The sequence below is a fragment of the Lemur catta genome, chromosome 3 (assembly GCF_020740605.2).
Source record: "Lemur catta isolate mLemCat1 chromosome 3, mLemCat1.pri, whole genome shotgun sequence".
NCBI lineage: Eukaryota > Metazoa > Chordata > Mammalia > Primates > Lemuridae > Lemur > Lemur catta.
Genome location: NC_059130.1, coordinates 96,883,793 through 96,904,175, shown reverse-complemented (window position 1 = coordinate 96,904,175; position 20,383 = coordinate 96,883,793). Strand labels below are relative to the sequence as shown.

Below are 20,383 nucleotides of genomic sequence, written 5' to 3'. Positions count from 1 at the left end.
TGCCCAGGCAGGTTTCAAACTCCTGGCCTCAAGTGATCCTCCTGCGTCAGCCTCCCAAAGTACTGGGATCATAGGCGTGAGCCACTGTGCCCAGCCCTGATCTAAATTTTTGAGAAAAGAATTATAATATTATACCTGTAACTGTGTAGCTTCAGGAACCATCTTGTAAGGCATCTTGTTAGCATATCCAACTCTTACATGGATGCCATAGTGAAATTGCCTCACAATCTCTTAATGTTAATATCTACTGTCATTAATTTAGTTGTTTCAAGTCCTTATAAATTATAAATGTGATGTGTTGCTGGTTAAATGTTCCTAATAATTTAGTAATAAAATTTGTATCAATTTGGCCGGGCATGGTGGCTCACTCACGCCTGTAATCCTAGCACTTTGGGAGGCTGAGGCGGGAAGACTGCTTGAGGCCAGGAGTTCCAGGCCAGCCCTAGCAAGAGCAAGACCCCATCTCTACAAAAAATAGAAAAATTAGCGAGGCATGGTGGCACGCACCTGTGGTCCCAGCTACTCAGGAGGCTGAGGCAGGAGAATTGCTTGGCCTGGGAGTCTGACGTTGCAGTGTGCTATGGTAATAGCCACTGCACTGTAGCTGGTGTGACAGAACAAGACCCTGTCTAAAAAAAAAAAATTTGTATCAACTTGTAGGCTGCTGTTTTGTCATGTCCTTAGCTAGGTCTCTAACTGGTAGATAAAATGTAACATTAGTCAGATTTCTAATTTTTAAATTAGTGAAGTTGGATAATCGTTTATGTTATCTGTACATATGTGGCCCTTGAGAATTTCCTTCGATGTGCCCTTAGGTGCTCCATGTGTTGGTAAGCAGTGCGGTGCAGTAAAGGGAGTACCAGTCTACGTGGCATGTGAGTTTGAATCTGGACATATGATGAAGGACCAATTATTTAACTTCTTTGAATCTCACTTTTTCTCACTTGTAAAAGGGAGTTACAGTGAGAATTAGAGGAGTAAAGTCTAAAATATACCTAGCACAGAACCTGGCAGTAGTTGGTGTTCAGGAATTATTTCATTGTGCGCAATGAGTAGAATGTATGTAGAGAAATTAATATGGCAAGGTCGGCTGGGCGTGGTGGCTCGGGCTGGGCATGGTGGCTCATGCCTGTAATCCTGGCACTCTGGGAAGCTGAGGCAGGCGGGAGGATTGCTTGAGGTCAGAAATTTGAGAGCAGCCTGAGCAAGAGTGAGACCTGGTCTCTACTAAAAATAGAAAAATTAGCCGGGCATTGTGGTGTGTGCCTGTAATCCCAGCTAGTTGGGAGGCTGAGGCAGGAGAATCACTAGAGCCTAGGAGTTTGAGGTTGCTGTGAGCTAGGCTGATGCCATGGCACTCTAGCCCAGGTGACAGTGAGACTCCATTTCAAAAAAAAAAAAAAAAAAAAGAAAGAAAGAAAATGTAATATGGCAAGGTGATAGGACAGATCATCTATTTCAGGGCCATGCTGAATCTCTGCATATGCCAAGGATGAGTTCTCATGTAAGGTCCATTGAGGAATTTCTAGAAAAGATCTCATCTACCTGGCAAAACAACTGTGTTGTTTGGACCTAGGATACTTAGCTTTGATTGGACGAAACAGATCTAAGGAGATTGTTAAAGGCCTCAGGTAATGGTGAGATGCTTGTTGAACGTTCTGTTTAAAAAAAAAAAAAAAAGGCATGTTAATTGATTTCTACCATATTAGAAAAAATCTAAGCAATTAGGTCCAAAATCCATAAGAAAATCTTTGACCACCACTGGTGAACTTCAGCATCCCTGGAATGTCTTCAGTAACCACAATAAGTCAAGTAAGAATACTTAAATCTCTCCTAAGATGACCCCTGCTGCTTATTCTTGAAATTGTGGTAGAAAAAGTTTATTCTCTATGATATCAAACATTAAAAGCTAATCAGCAACATTTTGTGACAGTCCAAATTAATCTGTCAAATCTAAAGTGCTTTTTTTTTTCCCAGTAGAGACAGGGTCTTGCTCTTGCTCAGGCTGGTCTCGAACTCCTGAGCTCAAACAATCCACCCGCCTCCCAGAGTGCTAGGATTACAAGCGTGAGCCACTGCGCCCGGCCTTAAAGTGCTTTTAACCGTGCACAGTTGGCCCTCTACCTGTGGGTTCTCTACCCATAGATTCAACCAACTATGAATTGAAAATATTTTTTTTTAAAAATCACATCTCTACTAAACATATGTAGACTTTTTTCTTGTCATTATTCCCTGAACAATACAGTGTAACAGTTACTTAGCATTTACATTATATTAGTTGTTACAGGAAACCAGCAAGCACCTGTAGTCCCAACAACTCAGGAGGCTGAGAGGATCCATTGAGCCTAGGAGTTAGAGGCTGTAGTGTGTTGATGCCACCTGTGAATAGCCATTGCACTCTAGCCTGGGCAACATAGTGAGACCCTATTTAAAAAAAAAAGTAGGATGTACGTAGGTTATATGTAAATACTGCACCATTTTATATCAGGGACTTGAGCATCCAAGGATTTTGGTGTCCACTAGAGATCCTGGAACCAATTTCCTGTGAATACTGCGGGATGATTGTATTCACTGTTCTCCCTTTGCCATCTCTCCTCCTTTATCATTATATTTCCCTCTTGGGTTTCTCGTAGGCTTTTTAGAAATGCCACTGTCCCTGCCACTAACTTCATGCATTACCTGAAAAATTTTCCTAATTGGATTAGTGTTTTAAAATGAAGTGTTTTGCCATGGTACTAATCTGTGCATTCAAAATTACCAGTAACATAATGACAGATGCCTTTTAGAAATTCTGCAAACTATTGTTTGGCCTTCGGCATCACTCTTTGTTAGTGTTAAAGAAGCTGCATTTTCTTTGGGTTAGCCCTACCCAGTTTTCTTTTTCTTCTGTTAATGCCTCGAGAGAAAACTGAAGATAGTCACAACTTTCCGACCTTGTGCACATTGCTTTTCTGGTTTACTGCCATAGGATACTGTAGCAGTATCTTACAGACATCTTTGATGGCCAATCAGAAGCAGTTAAATTACCTTAAATTTTTTAAATGGAACTCAGACAGCCAATAAGGGATCCTGTGGGTGGGAATTGTAACAACCCTTTCACTTGGTTTTATGAACAATTCTAAATTTGCAGTATCCTGTTTTGGAAGCACATGATGTCCTAGTGCATCTGCTATGTGCATTTGCTGGGCATTTCCAAGCCTTAAGTTCCCTGTAGTTTGAAGGCTGAATCTGACCCCTGTTCTGCTTCTCAAGGTAACTTTAAAACAGGAAGTGTACAAAAGAGGTAACTGATGACGTGAACAGCCAATCGTGGCTTTGTGTTCTTAGCTGATAAAGCAGCTCAGCCAATGGGACCACTGTGGAGGCAAGGTTTGGTGTCAAATAGCATGCTAGATTGAATGCCTTTGACTGTTAAAGTGGAAGGAGGTTGCAGGGCTTCATTGGAGCCTCGGAGTTTTTCACTGAGGCAGGGGTCAGCTGAAAGACAAAGAAAAATGGCGAATAGTTTGTTGGGGGGTGGGGGGACAGCTGTTCGGGTTTTCACTGGAGTGGACATTCCAGACTCAGGTTTCTGCATCTCCTGCTGCCTTTTGTTTCCTCCGTCCTTTTGGGGGGGAGGGATAGGAGTGACTTTAATTCTCCCTGTCCGAGGAGATATAAATAACTACATTTAAAATTAATGCAGTTCCCGGTAAGTTTAATTCTTTGTTTTGTGTTGAAATGATAGAAACTGTTTAGCTTCAGAGAGTGTAGACAAGTTGCACTGTTTCAGAAAATGGCCACTTTACATTCCATGCATACCTTTTGGTGCACCTAGAATACCTTGCTCTGTTTAGATTTTGCATGTCCTTCAACTAGAATTTCTTTTCCTAGTTCAGTATCGACCAGATCAGGTACATGAAGAAAGGATAATCATTTTTCAGGGCACACAGAAGCAAAGCACTTTCTCTTTGCGTTGGATAAACTTAACTGTTTTCCAAATAATTTTCCTTTGTTCAAGTGCACTGAAGCTTTCCTACAGAATAAGCTGAGTTATTGTAAGAGTTTTTCTATTTCCATGCACTTTGTTGACATCTGTGTTTTCAGAGATGGAAGCAACACCATTGCTGTTAGAAATTTGTGTGAAAATATGATTTGCACTGATGCAGGTTCTAATGGTGAAGGCCCACATGCCAGTGTGAAATTCTCCCATAACTTCCTTGATTTACCTGTCTGCCTCTAGATTCTAAGAAGTACTAATTAATTTAGGAATAATCTTTGTTTTAAAATGTACATTTTAGCTTAGAATGGTGGTTAGAAACATACTTCTGCATTTACATTGACAGTGACAAGAGCAAATCTTTATACACCAATTTCACACATTTTGTCAGGTGTTGATTTGGTTCTTTAGAATGATGTGAGCAAAATGCTTTTCATTTTCTGTATGAAATATTTAAAATCCTAATTACCTGCAGTTTGTGAATAGGAAAGTTAAGAGTACAGGCATCCTATCTTTTGCCCTTGATGTATTTTTTCCCCCTCTTTAGGGATATGAAGCTAATGTAGGTTGCTAATCAGTAATCATCCAGTTCTTGTGAATAGTAAAATCTTCAATCCCATGTACTAAGATCTATAATACACCTGATTTTAAAAAGCATTTCTTTGTTTTCTTTTTATTTGCAAGTACGAAATGAAGGTCATTGGAACATTTCTGCAGCAGACTCAGTGTGGAGCAGTGAACCAGCAGCACTCAGTCTCTGGATAGGGAAAAGGAGCAGGCCTTGTTCGGGAAGTTTCAAGGGTGTTGATTTGCCTTCCCTAGCTTCCCCTCTAGTAAAGGATTTACCTGAAAGGACTGATAGGGATTTAGATTTGGGGCTTTTTGAGTTACAGTGGATAGCAGTCAAAGTTCCTGGATGCAGGCCTCTGTCGTTGCTCGCAAAAGTGACCTTGAAAAACTGCCGAGGAGTTGAAAGATTGAAGGACAAAGTTTGTTTATACAGATTTAGACTGAAAAGCTCTATTTAAGATGAAAAGAGACTATACCTCTGATATTGAAGTTGAGTGGTTAGTAGGAGTATGTTATAGATTCAAATTAGGAGTTTTCAAGCAATAAGACAATAGGGCTGCATTCATTCTCTCTCCCACTCTGCTCAGTTCCCTCCCCCTAGCAAAAATATTCTAAATCTTTTTGGTATGATAGTTGAGTGAACTGCCCAACAGATTCAGAATTCCTTGCGTGCTACCTTGTCTTCTTTGTAATCTAGTGGGTTCTTATTGAAGGATAGTAGTTTAGGAGTTCAAATTGTATTTGTGAAAACTTCTTTTGGGAGATTAGAATACTTATATAAGAAAATGTTCATTCTGGGAATTTAAGTCCTAACAGAAAGGAGTGTGTGTTAAGGATTACATTTTAAGAAATAATTATTTTAAGTTTATTTTTTACAAGTCATTGATTTATATGTTACAGATGATTCCAGGTTTTATATATGATTAAAGAAACATTTGTAGATACTGAATGACCCTATTGGCCCTGGGAGAACGCCTGGAGCAGAGGAGGCAAAAGTGAAGGGGCACAGTATGAGGCCTAGATAAAACTCTGTAAACTTAATAACTTTATGAGTTTAGCTTCTTGGAAAGATGCCCAACCACTGCCTCTAGCTTAGGTTCTTCATAACCTTTTTAGGGTCATGGACTCTGAGAGTCTGACCCGCTACCTGGATGTACATGGGCATGGCTATGCAACACTTCAGGTGACTAAGATGTTGTCTAGTGTATTTCGAATAGTGTTCATATGATCTCATATAACACTTTAGCCAGATAAATGTTTTCCAGAGTAATGAAGAAAACTTTACTTCCAGGAAGAGCAAAGATCTTCTAGGGCTATCACTTGGGCTATAGGTGGCTGTGTATATGGGTGGGGAGGCTTTGCTGGTGTCTGAGATTGGGACATTTATTTGCTCTGATTACAGTCTTTGAGACAGCATGGTACAGGCCATTTAAAGTCAGGAGACCTGTGTTCAAATCCCACTTGGCACTATCACCAGCTTTGTAGGCTTGGGCAAGTCAGCCATTTAGTGTTAGCTTCCTCACATGTAAAAATGGGACCTAAAAATAGCACCTTCTTATTTAGTGGTGAGTCTTGAATGAGATCTTGTATGTCAAAGTGCTTTGCAAATTGTGAAGTGTTACATAAATATTAGTTGTTGTTAATCCAGACTATTGGGGGATGAAATGTTTATGAAGATAGGTGTGGCATCAAAGAAAAAAATGCCAGTATTTTAATATATTTACAAAGGAGTTTGCTTAAACCTGACACATCTCTTTTTAAACTTGTTCCACATGCCTTCACCTGCATATTCCTACTTATGCTGACATGACTATCTATTTAATGCATACATTGAGACCATCAAACCTTTACCCATCAAGATTCCTATGAAGGAATTTTGAACTCTTTGTCAAAAATGGAGGGCCTCACAGAATAAGATAAAATGGGAATGCTGATTTTTTAAAAAAACTTATTAGATTTAGGAACCTCTCAGAATAAAAACTGTGAGCCTGGTCTGATTGTATTCTGAGATTTGCATTATAATACAGGTAAGTTATAATGGTTGCAGATGTTTGCCAAGCAGAGGTTATGTTTTTTTAGTTTGTGCACCAAATGTTTATAAAGTAAACTGGAGTCAGTTTTTTGGTTTGCTTTGTGGTCATCCTTTCTGTCGGTTCCTAAGCTTGAGAGGTAGTTACAGCTTGCAGAGGAGTAGCAAGTAAGTAAATGTTGGGATGAGTACTTTAAAAAAAAAAATTGGTCTGTCATCAAAAATCTAAACTCTGGCATAAATTTTACACAGTTGATACTTACTGTAAGATACCTTTCTAACATAAGTGGTGGAAACTCATGGGGATTTCTTTCACCCATTTTACATGCATGGTGTTGTCTATTTTTAGAACTTCCTTTTTTTCCCCCTGAGGTGGGGTTGATATTTTGTGATCTGTTTGATTTCCTGTTCTATTAAGTCACTTCCTCTCAGGCATGGTCAGTCATCATTGGTATCTACCTTCTTTGTGTGCACTGAAAGAATCATTCAGACAGAATGAGGTTTGGCAAAATTGGCATTGGCCTTATCAAATAAAATTCCATTTCCAGGAATGGGTATATTTGAAAACAGCAATCATGGTCACTGTGGGCTTTTGTTCCTAAAACAAGATGAGGTCTCCTTTTAAAGAAGTGATATATTTTTATGAGGGCTCAATAACCCAAAAAGTGTTCTTAAAGCTGATTATGAATGAAATGATTCTTGCCCATCCCTATCCCCCAAAATATGTCCAAACAGAGTTCAAATACTACCAGATTAAGCAGATGGGAATCATTTAGGGATCTAGTCTAGTTCCCTTCTCGTAAAATGGGGGAAATGGAGGCCCAATGAGGTGAGGTGTTCTAATCCAAGTCTTACAGCTTTTTAGTGACTGGCCACTGCAAGTTCAGAGATATGACTCCCACTCAATTTGTTACATGTTTCTTTTATTCCTCTAGGTTGTTTTTACTTTTTATTTTTCATATTTCTCTTCCTTTTGGTGCATCTGTATAGGTTGCAATTTGAACACAGAAGGAACAGAGAGAAAATGGGTCATAGAAGAGGTTCAGAAGTCTTTATATGGAGTCTGTTGGTTTGAAAGTCTGCTGTGGCAGCAGACTTAGTGTCCCCTTTGGGATCTGAGATCTCTTGCCTCAGCCAGTTGCTTATTCAGAAAGCTGAGATTAGCTAGGAAGCTAATGGTGCCCACCTGTCTGAGGTGTCCCAGAGAGCTAGGTTACTTTTATGCGTTATAAGGAAGTAAACTAATATATAAACACAACATCTGTATGCCAGTTAGTGGTTTTATTTTTTGTTCATACATTCAAGAACAAGAACAGCTTTGGGCTTGGTTCTTCAAGTGAGTCCTTAAGGCAACCTGCATTTAATAAAGACTCCAGGGTCATTTTAAGCATTTGACAAGACTAAAATAGGAATCATTTTTCTATATATGCCCCAAATAATATTTTAACTATATCAACTTTACTCTTTCCCACCAGCAAAGTGGCATTTCTATATGAGCTTGTGTGTATTTTGGAGGTTTTGTTATTTTGTGTATTCTTTGGTAGACCTTTTTTTTTTTTTTTTTTTTTTTTTTGAGACAGAGTCTCACTTTGTTGCCCAGTGGCGTCAGCCTAGCTCACAAGCAACCTCAAACTCTGGGCTTAAGCGATCCTACTGCCTCAGCCTCCCGAGTAGCTGGGAACTACAGGCATGTGCCACCATGCATTTTTCTATATATATTTTTAGTTGTCCAGATAATTTCTTTCTTTTTTTTTTTTTTTTTAGTAGAGACCGTCTCGCTCAGGCTGGTCTCGAACTCCTGACCTCCAGCGATCCACCCGCCTCGGCCTCCCAGAGGGCTAGGATTACAGGCGTGAGCCACCGCGCCCGGCCGATAGACCTTGATATACTTGAAAATTTTAATTTTTCTCACCACCTTCATATATTTAACAAAAGCTACAGTTTATTGAAAGAATGAGGGCTTGAATGATGTAAGTTATATAATATTTAAGTCCCGAAGTGTACTGTAACTGATAATTGTAATAGACACAGCTGGATAGTATATACCTCATATCTGCATTTCCCAAAAGTTTAATTTTCTTTTTAATCTGTTCTTTTTGCTACCTCAGTATTGTGCCTAGCTCTTTAGAACTTTGTCAGATTCTATTTGCATTATCACCCTTATCTTCCTGCCTCTCCTTTCAGGATCCCAAAGCCAGGCCCCATTGTTTGATAATTGACCAAAAGTTTTTCTCTACTGAGAGTATTCTAAATTAAATTACAGTCCAGCACCTGCAGTGGAAAAGGACAGTTGAAGGATAAGAAATGAAAATAAATTCCAGTATAAAGGAAGAACTGAAGAAAAAAACACCTAGTAAATGTTTAACTTTGAAGTGGCATAACATAGTTTGTGACCTTGTGTTCCTTGGTTCAAAGGAAGAAAGAAGACTAAAATAACCACAGCAAACAGCAGTGCTAATTCACTTGGTTGTCCTTTTTTCTTGGAAGTACTATCATTTTGTTCTGTTTACATAGTTTCAAATTACATAGAAAACTAAAGGGAAGACCTGCTTGATTGGAAATATCCAGACAGAATCAATTTTTCCTTTATCTACCTAAGCTGTATAGTTCTTATCTTCAAGGAAATCCTACAGTTGGATGATTTTTACACTTCCTTTCAGTAGTTCACTATGCATCCATCCATGTCTTTTATGTAGAGACTTAAAAAATGTACACAAATAAAATTTTACTCCAGGATCTAACAATCTGGTAGGGGAGACTGATGATGTATATCAATTATTGGAAACTGATATGGAAAGTACATGCAAAATGCACACAATTCAGAGGAGGAGAGACCTTGGCTTAGGATTGAAAGGAGGCAGTTTATCAGGGTGTTGGATTCAGGTTAGGGACAAGGGCATTTCAGGCATGGGAAGCAGCAGGAGCAAGGTCATGATTCAAAAAGTACAGCTTGGGCTGAAGAGAGCAGTAAATGGTCTGCCTGCTTAGAGCATAAGGAGATGAGTTAAGGACAGGAAAGACTGGTAAAGAAATATGGACAAGTAAATTGGGTCAGATGTTGGAAGTCCTTGATTGCCAGGCTAAGAAATTTGAACAGTCTCTGTTTGACATTGGTGACCATTGGAGATTTGGGGTAGTAGAGTGGCATTATCAGAGCTGGGCTTTTATAAGATTTATTATGCATCCTTATGTAGAATAAATTTGAGACACTACAAACTGTGAACAATGCAGTCAGTTTACATACTAGGTTCACAACTCTTACAGGATTGTTAAGAGGGTTAAAATAGGTAGTAATATAAAGGGCTTAGAACTGCACCTGGCACACAGTAATCACTAATGAGTATTAGCTATAATCAATATCGTCATCATTTTTATTATTACATGGAGATGATGAGGGCCTGAACGGAGATAGTAGCAGTGTGAAGAAAAGTCAGAAGATAGATACTGTTGGACACTTATTACAGAATTTAGCAGTTGATTAGAATTGAGGAGCAGAGGAGAAAGAGACTGAGATTTCAAGCCTGGGTTGACTGGAGGGTAGAAACAGAAAGTTAGGAGGAGCAGGTTTGGGGAAAGAAGATAGATTTGATTTGGGGCTTGTGGAATTTCAGTTCCAGGTAGCTTTCCAGTTGGAGATGTCTAGTAGGCAGCTTGTACATGCAGAATTGGTGCTTTGGAGAAATATCAAAATTGGTACTATATATTTGGAATTTAAGCTCCTGGAGATTATAGCTGAACTGGGGGATTGAATGGAAGAGAATCAAGGGAGAGAATGGATAGAAGAATAAAGCTACATGTCAAAGATGGGAACACAAAAAGGTCTGACTCTAAAGTTGAGAAATTCAGAAATAAGCATGGTGGTGTCCTGTAGCAGTGTTCTCTGAGCCTTTTTGATTGCATACTCTTACTTGAGTGTGCAGCTCACATGTATGAATTAGTTTTCTTTGCTCTATAAAGTTACTTGTTCATTTTTTGAGTGTTAGTTTAGTTAAACTAGAGAATGTCTATAACTCCCTTTAACCAGGCATACATATAGGGTAAAGGTGTCATTGTTAGCCTACATCTTCCTCAGCATACTTTAAGTACCATGCGTGATACATGATCTTGTGACAAGTTAAACTAAGTGAAGGCATCAGTATCAGATCATAGGTTAAATATTCAGAAAGCTAATATTAACATTTTCTATGTGTGCCTTGATATGTAAAAGATTAGAAATACTGCCCTAGAATCTAGTAGCCTTCACTTGCTCTGAAAATACACAGGTATTTCCTTGAGATTAATTCGTATGTACACACACACACACACAAAACACATCTCCATTTGATACAAAGACTAGATTTTGTTTTTTGAGTTTCACTGGGCTTAATCTTACTCATGTTAGCTTTGTAAAGTCTCAAATGGCAGCATCCTGCACAAAGCCAACCAAAGATACATATGTGGGAATTTGGCAGCATTTGCTTAGCAAGTAATTTATAGTCACATGATCATGATAGCACCAATGAGCAGCACATACAATTAACTACCAGGAATGGTACCAGCCTCATCTGTAGGATTTAACAGAGTTTTTAATATAAGGCACCTATATTTAGTTTCTAGGCTAAGTATGTTGTAATTATCTTCACTCTAAAATAAAGGCAATAGGAAACTTTTCACTAGAGAAATAGTGGTAAATTTCCAGCCATCTTACCTAGTTATTTGTATCCTGAATGCCATGATTATTTTTCTCCTGGTAATTAACTGGCCAAATGCCCCTGGAGCTACCCTTGAAGGTGGTTAAGCAATGTAATAGTATGCAATGTTTATGTGAAGCATAGTACTTTACAGTTAATGAAGTGATTTCATGCTCATTCTCTTATTTGGTATTTATCTAATGTAGGTAGGACAGAAGATTATTATCCCCATTTTGAGGGTGAGAAAACAGGAGGCAGAGCCTAGTGACACAAGCCATTTGATCCTTGTAACTGCGCCTTGTTACTGTGTATGAAAAACAATCTATAGCTCTGTCCATCTTATTGGATTAATTCCTCCTCCCATCTTCCCTTTTCCTGTAGTTGCTCTTCCCCTAAAAGGCACACATCTTTTAAAAAATGGGACTTTCCCAGAGTTCTCATAGACTCTTACATTGCATGACTACTTAAGAAGCTGTTTATGAAAGGAGCAAATTGAATTATCTTTAAATTTTTGTCAAAAGAGGTGATCACAGCCACTTTTCTTTTGAGAACAAAGCTTAGTACAAATAGATAGGTCCTGTTTAACAATACCAGTGTTTTGGGAAATTGTCTTTTGTGAATCGTAAATTCACTAAGGTCAGATGAGTAATTGAAGGACTTTTTCCAAATATAGACTTTTAGTAGGTATTCTGTGGTGTTCCTTAGCTATGCAAATGCACACTCTGGTAGTATGTATTGGGCAGCTCCCAAATTTGGGTTCTTGTCTTGAACCACAGAGATTGGTGTTTTTAGATGAGTCACGGTATTCTTAAATAATCAGTTGCTTTAGATTTTCTAGCTGTGATTTATATAATAATCCTTGCTTTATCCGTAGTGAGATAGAACAAAAGAATTCTGATTTCTTGGAATGGTGGCTTGATAGTTAAAATAACATCATCACCATGTTCTCAATGTAGCAATGGCTACAATTTTGAAGCACTCCGTAGAATTTAACCATATGATTCCTCCTGTAAGTGTACAGCTGTGGAAACATCTCCAACAAGGGGCTGAGCTAAGGCTGTTCTTCTGAAATATAGTGAAAAGATAGAGTGACTTCCCATCACCAGGCCCCCAGAGAGTGAACTTGATCTATCAAACATTTCTGTCTCCACTATTGATTGGTGACCAGATGGTCAGTTCTCACTCCTTGGAGGCAACTGCAGTTTAACACCTTTGAAACCTTGAGCTTTCCACTTTGAAATGTGTAAGAAACTGGCATCTTGGCATTTTAGAGTTCTTTTTCCAGGAGAATGATCAGGAAAACTAAAAGTATTAATAAAAAAGCTTTGTGGATTTATGTTCCAGCCTGAGAAAAACTATAGATAGGGTCTTAAGGTTTTGGTCCTTTGTTGAGTTATCAATTCTCAAGTAGGAGAAGAACATTTGGTCAAAGAGCACAGAACTGAGAATCGGGGCACATGGGTTTTAATTCAAGCTCTGGCATATACTTGCACTGTGACCTTGGCCAAATTCCTCAATCAACCTGGATAAAGTTTCTTTATCTGTCAGATGGGAATATTAAACAAATGCGATAATATGAAGCTACTTTAAAAAATATAAAGTATGTAGAAATGTGTGGGATTAGCATAACCGTCTAAGTTGCTTTGCACTCTTTGAAATGGTCTTTACATTCTCAGTTCCTGACAGCTGTATATATGGAGGTAGAAGATTTAGGGTTTGGTTACATTGGAGGATTTGTTTCTTTTTCATGCTTGCTTCTTTCTCTCTTTCTTTTCTTCCCTTTCCCCTTTCCTTTCCTCTTTCCTTTTCTCTTCCCTTTCCCCTCCCTCCTTCCCTCCTTTTCTTCCTTCCTTCCTTTCTTCCTTCTCTTTTTTTTTTTTTTTTTTTGAGACAGAGTGTCACTTTGTTGCCCGGGCTAGAGTGAGTGCCGTGGCATCAGCCTAGCTCACAGCAACCTCAGACTCCTGGGCTTAAGCGATCCTACTGCCTCAGCCTCCCTAGTAGCTGGGACTACAGGCATGAGCCACCATGCCCGGCTAATTTTTTTGTATATATATTTTTTAGTTGGCCAGATAATTTCTTTCTATTTTTAGTAGAGACGGGGTCTCACTCTTGCTCAGGCTGGTCTCGAACTCCTGACCTCGAGCGATCCACCCGCCTCGGCCTCCCAGAGCTAGGATTACAGGCGTGAGCCACCGCGCCCGGCCTCTTCCTTCTCTTTAAACATTTAAATCAATGATAAAAGACACTAAGCAGAGGGCAGAGTTCACGGTATGTCTGTAAGTGAGCAAAATCAATACAGCCAAGCTCATATTGACATTCTTATCATGTCCTCTAGGTTTTTAATTGAACATTCTCTCCCCCGCCCCAGTTTTTAGACACATTAACTCACCAGCACAATCTTCCATTTTTCAGTGGCACCTATGATTAGATAATTGTCTCTATTTGTGCTACAGCTTCTAAAGTAGAACAGGTTTCTCTCCATCCCCACTCTTTTGACTTTTCATGGAATTACTGCACAAAGGTTATTGCACTATTGAGCACAGGTACTTAAGAAGGAATTTCCCCATTTGCCAGTTTCAAAGAAAAGAACCCAGAGTGAGGCCTAGGATACTTGAGGTCTTAAAATAGTTCTTGAGATGCTTGTGTTTGTTCATTCAGGAGATGTGTATTGAATCCCCACTATATATAAGTAATGTTTGCGTTGAGGATGTGCCAGAAACAAAGACAGTTATGTAAGAACTGGGGATAAGATAGGACCATGAAAATTTTAGGCTTAAAAAGTAATATGCCAAAAAATAATATGCCACACAAACAAGTCTAAAGAAAGTGAATAAATACACTAATTGTGGAAATAGATTTGATTGTGTGCCAGGAGTGGTTTCTTTGGGAGAAAAAAAATTTAGTCATCACTGATTAGTGAATGTGTATACAGTATTTAGTTTAATTTCTTTATACTTGTACTGTAAAGCAGCAGTCTTCAACCTTTTTGGCACCAGGGACCGGTTTCATGGAAGACAATTTTTCCACGGACTGGGGTAGGGTGTCGTGGGTGGGGGGAGGGTGGTGTGAAGCTCAGGCCATGATGGGGCTCATTTCCTAACAGGCCACGCATGGACTGGTACCCAGCCTCGGCCTGGAGGGTTGGGGACTGCAGCTGTAAAGGCAAGCTTTTTACCAATACTATTCCAAAAAAACCTTAAACATTGGTCTCAATCTATGAGACAGTCTCAAAATTCCTGCTTTCCGGAACATGTTCCCTTCACTCCAGCGTCTTGGATAGAGATGGAAACAGGCAGAACTCTCTTCAGAGCTCAAAACAGAAACTTTTGCTTAGCCAGTGGGGCCAGGTTGGGTGGGGAGCTGCCTAGACTCCAGGTTTCCTCTGCCCTGTAATAAATTATAAATAAGATTCCTTCCACAAGACAAAACAGCCACATAGTCCTAGCTTATAGAAGTCTGAGGTGTCCACGGAGACACGGTCTAAGAATTTAAATGTTTTTGGATGAGTCTGCAGGGAAAATTTGCATAGCTGTTGATCACTTACATTCTCAGGGATTTGAATTTGGAGCATTCCTAGTCATTTCCAGTTTGAGTTCTTTGCTTATTTAGAACCTAGTACATTCGTTCTAAATTTAATATTAATAGTTTAAAGAGCTTTAAAAATTATCAATATTTCTTGTTTATAAAAGAGATAAGAGATCTTTCTCTAATATGTATTTCTATGCATCTAAAACTGGGCTTTTAAAGGAAACATGTTAAAGACAAAGTAATCTAAATTATAGAGTGAAAGAAGCTGGTTGGGTCACTTACTATAATACATAAAGGGGATTGGTCTAGGCTTGATACTGCATCTGGGCCTACCCAGGCCAGTAGTAGGTGTCTTGTCCAGCTCCAAACAGTAATGATGATATGATGCCATCTGGCATTTGTATGAAGGTTGGTATTTTTTGAGGCCTTTTAACATTTATTTTCCCACTTTTGTGTTGGGACTGTCTTGCAGGATGCTGCTATCGGTGAACAGAGAAGTTCCTAAGAAATTTAAGGGATTTAGGCCGGGCGTGGTGGCTCACGCCTGTAATCCTAGCCCTCTGGGAGGCCGAGGCGGGTGGATCGCTCGAGGTCAGGAGTTCGAGACCAGCCTGAGCGAGACCCCGTCTCTACTAAAAATAGAAATAAATTATCTGGACAACTAAAAATATTTATAGAAAAAAATTAGCCGGGCATGGTGGCGCATGCCCGTAGTCCCAGCTACTGGGGAGGCTGAGGCAGTAGGATCGCTTAAGCCCAGGAGTTTGAGGTTGCTGTGAGCTAGGCTGACGCCACGGCACTCACTCTAGCCTGGGCAACAAAGTGAGACTCTGTCTCAAAAAAAAAAAAAAGAAAGAAAGAAATTTAAGGGATTTGCCCTAGATCATAGACATATAGTAAGTTAGTTTGCCAGGGAGCAAGAAACCCCAGGTCCAATACATTTTCTTAATGTATTTACCCTTGTACTTTACCGCCCCCCACTGTTCTCAGCTGAGTATTCATAGGTAATGCTGACCCGCCTACAGAGTTAGTAAAGGGGAAGGGTAAAATAGAAAAGAGCCATAGCACTAAAAGAGAGACAACAGAGAAATAAAAGAAAGATGCATATATGCTCGGGCTAAGGATTTGAGTCCGTGATCAAGCTGAGACTGCTCATCTCCTGAGCAGTTTCAATATACCTACACCTTAAAACAGTGCAAAAAGTGGGAATGAATAAGTTGTAATAAATCAAGAACAGAATTTTAGATCTTTTGCATTTCTGACTCCACCATTTATTATATTTTGATCTTGAGCAAGTGACTTAAGATACCCATCCTCAGCCTTTTCTGTAGAATTGTAATAATACTGATCAGTTTATCACTGAGCTAAGTGAAGATCAATTGAGGATAATGTGTGTGGTATGTAGTTTGTTAACTCTACAGCTCAAAGTTGGCATCTTTGAAACATTCTTCACAATCACACTTCTCACCTCTCCTGGACACACAAACACAGAACACTGGCAGATACCAGGGAGGAGGTTATTTGTGAATCTCCAAAGGGACCCAGTAAGCAAAATGGCTTTTTGTTTTAGGATACAACTTAGGCTACAGCTACTCTTTCTATCTCTAGCTCATGTTAGATTCCCTTTCAGACATAGGGCTTGAAAAACCAGTTACTCACCATTCTTCCTGCAAGAATTTTTTTACTGTCATTACACTGGAGGGTCAAAGAGATTAATAGATATTTTTGTGGGGCAGAGGGGGCTGGCCCAGTTTACTTCTAATGGAGGCTAAACAGGTGAGGGAGGCAGGGGAGCCACATAACAGCTGTGTGATCTAGGACAAGCTTCTCAACCTCTGGTGCTCAGTTTCCCCATCAGTAAATAGGGATAAATAAAATACCTAACAATGCTTTACAACAAGGCCTAAATATTATCTGACCATTTGTCTTTTAAAGACAAAGTCTCACTCTCTTGCCCAGGCTGGAGTGTAGTGGCTCACTGTAAACTCAAACTCCTGGGCCTGCCTCGGCCTTCCACCACACCTGGCTAATTTTTTATATTTTTTTGTAGAGAAAGGGTCTTGCTGTGTTGCCCAGGCTGGTCTTGAACTGCTGGCCTCGATTGATCTTTCCACCTCAGCCTCCCAAAGTGCTGAGATTACAGGTGTGAGCCACCATGCTGGGCCTTTGACCCTTTCTCTTTAAAGGGCCAGGTAATAATTTAGACTATGTAAGTTTTAGGGTTTCTGTTGACTTTACTGTTGTAGCATGAAAGCAGCCATAGACAGCATAAACTAATGAGGTTTGCTGTCTTCCAGTGAAACTTTGCAGAAACAGGCTGTGGCACGGATTTGGCCTGTGAGCTATAGTTTTCAGACCCTTGCTATAGACAGTATTTTACTATTTTGGTTCTTTTTCTCCATCATGCAAAAGTACTGATAGTATTTTATTGCTGTCATATATGCAGGGATGGTTTAAGTTTGAGCATTAATGGAAGAATGAGAAAGAAAGTGTGTGAAGATGTTGCATACCATTTTCTGTTCCATGGAAACAAGTTTTAGAGAATGTTCTTTTCATGCCTTTTCCTCACTGTCATTATTTATACTAGTTGCTGTGTCTTCATTTTTTCTAGTTATACTACAACTTTATTATGATCTAGCCCGTTTCAAAGATTCTATTGTAGTAGATAGCAAACAGAAACATGTTTTTGCTTTTGAAGGAAAAATGGCTCTCCTGTGAGTTTGAAAATGTGTCCTTTTGAGCAGATCTTTAAGGAGAGCAGTGTGCAGCCAATTCCAAGCCTTAGTCTTTTGGGAAGCATGGTTTTCTAGTAGGTGCTTTGAAAAGCAGCTTTGTACTTAGCCTCTTAGAACTAGAAACACACGCAACCTCAGACATTGAACTTGTTATTAATCAGGGTTGGGGAAACTAAGGCTACACTATTCATTCTTGTACTATAATAGTGGGGACTATGTAATAGCCTACCAGTAAGTGTGACCATCTGGTATCCAGCTATGTAGGGGTTTAGAACTTAAGTAATAAGGTTTCTGGAGCTAAACTCAGTGCTTTCTTGCTTAAGTAGAAACGTTAAATGAGCTTAAATAAAGACTACTGAACCCTCTATTCTCTCTAGTCACCCTGCCCTCCCTTATATTCATTCATTTATTGCATCATCAAGTAGTGAAGTGTAGGACTTCCCTCCCAGGCCGCTGGAGACCCTTTTGGTATATGTGTTCAGTATACATTGCTCCTGGAGTGGCTTAGTGGACTGGCCCGAGGCCGCCCGCTAGTAGGCAGCAAGCAGGCCAGGGCACAAACATAGGCCTTTTAACTTCCACAGCAATGCTACTTTTCTCCTTCTGAAATTGTCGATCTCCCACTGATTTTCAAATGGAGAATGTAACCCTACTTGAGGCTTGAAATGCTTTTTAGCCATTGTGATTGATAATGACATATATCCTAAGGTCCATCTGTATAAGCATGAGAACCAAATTGTCTGTTGGTGGAATTGTCATGTTTTGAAAGTTTCAATTCTCATTTAGTTTTTCCTTTTCTTTGTAGTTTGGAAGAATATGTCAAATAGCAGGTATAGCTTAAATCCTACCCCTTTCTTCCTCATCCGTGTATTCATATTGATATTCTTTATTTCTCTATATCTCTCGCTCACCATTTAAAATAGAACATCCCACCAATTTTATCTCATTCAAATGAAGAAAACTAGAACTAACTTCAGTAAATACCTGAGCAGTGTTGGAACATAAAATGCTTGTGATGGTGCTGCCTATAGGGCAAAATACAGGCATACGTCAGGCTATTGACAGTTTGGTTCCAAACCACCACAATAAAGCAAATATCCCAATAAAGTGAGTCACACAATTTTTTTGGTTTTCCAGTACATATAAAAGTTACATTTACACTATAGTGTAGTCTATTAAGTGTGCAATAGCATTATATCTAAAAGGACAATGTGTGTACCTTAATTTTAAAATGCTTTATTGCTAAAAATTATTAACGATCATCTGAGCCTTCAGGAGGTCATAATTTTTTTGCTGGTGGAGGATGATGGTTGCTGACTGATGAGGGTGGTCGTTGCTGAATGTTATAGGTTGGCTGTGGCAATTTCTTTTCTTTTTTTGGGGGGATGGGGTCTCACTCTGTTGGCAGGCTAGGCTGGGGGCGTGGGTGTAGTGGTGTGATCATAGCTTATTGGACCCTCAAACTCCTAGACTTAAGCAATGCTCCTGCCTTAGCCTCCTGAGTTAGCTGGGACTACAGGTTCTTGCCGCCACACATAGGTAATTAAAAAAAATTTTTTTTGTTGAGGTGGGTTCTTACTACATTGCCAAGGCTGGTCTCAAACCCCTGGCCTCAAGCAGTCCTTCTGCCTTTGCTTCCCAAAGCACTGGGATTATAGGCACGAGCCACTGCATCCACCCAGCCGTGGAAATTTTTAAAAATGATGCAGTTTGCTGCATTGATTGATGGTTCCTTTTATGAAAGATTTCTCTTCAGTAGCTTGCTTTGCTGTTGTATGGTGTTTTACCTATAGGAGAACTTCTTTCAGAATTGGATTTGATCCTCTCAAACCCTGCTACTGCCTTATCAACTAAGTTTACATAATATTTTAAATGTTTTCTTATCATTTCAGCAGTGGTCACATCTTCACCAGGAGTAGATTCCATCTCAGGAAACCACTTTCTTTGCTCATCCATAAGAAGGAACTTCTCATCCAGTAAAGTTTCATTATGAGATTGCAGGCTCCACTTCTAATTCCAGTTCTCTTGCTGTTTCCACTACATCTGCAGTTACTTCTTCTACTGAAGTTTTGAACCCCTCAAAGTCATCCATAAGGGTTGCAGTCAACTTCTTCAGCACTCCGGTTAATGTTATCATTTTGACCTCCTTCCATGAATCACAGATATTCTTAATGACATCTAAAACAGTGAATCCTTTCCAGAAGCTTTTCAATTTACTTTGCCCAGATCATCAGAGGAATTACTGTCTAGTAGCTGTAGCCCTATGAAATGTATTTATTAAATAATAAGACTTGAAAGTTGAAATTAGTGTTTGATCCATAGGCTGCAGAATGGGTGTTGTATTAGTAGGCATGAAAACAACATTCATTTTCTTGTATATCTCCATTAGAGCTTTTGGGTGACTAGGTGTATTGTCAATGAGCAGTAATATTTTGAAAGGAATCTTTTTTCCTGAGCAGTAGGTCTCAGTGGTGGGCTTAAAATATTCAGTAAAGCATGCTGTAAACATGCTGTCATCTAAGCTTTCTTGTCTCATTTATAGAGCACAGGCAGAGTAGGGTCCTAGGATTTTCAGAATGGTAAATGAGCACCAGCTTCAACTTAAAGTCACCAACTTAGCCCCTAACAATAGAGTCAGCCTGTCCTTTGAAGCTTTGAAGCCAAACATTGACTTCTACTCTCTAGCTATGAAAATCTTAGGTGGCCTCTTCTTCCAATAGAAGGCTGTTTCATTTACATTTAAAATCTATTGTTTAGTGTAGCCACCTTCTTCAATTATCTTAGCTAGATCTGGATAGCTTGCTGCAGTTTCTATATCAGCACTTGCTGCTTCACCTTGTACTTTTACGTTATGGAGATGACTTCTTTC

At 39.4% G+C, this 20,383-nt stretch overlaps 1 protein-coding gene across 6 annotated transcripts in view; it reads left to right on the top strand.

The window, feature by feature from the left end:
* Positions 1–20,383, top strand: part of NFYC (nuclear transcription factor Y subunit gamma) — a 73,236-nt gene that overhangs the window by 11,708 nt on the left and 41,145 nt on the right. Inside the window, exon 1 of one of the 6 annotated variants that reach the window (XM_045548112.1) lies at positions 3,402–3,691. The exons of the other annotated variants lie outside the window; for them this stretch is intronic. The gene's annotated coding sequence lies outside the window, so the exon portion shown is untranslated. Of the gene's footprint in view, positions 1–3,401; positions 3,692–20,383 lie in introns of those variants that run through there. 6 annotated transcript variants of the gene reach the window in all.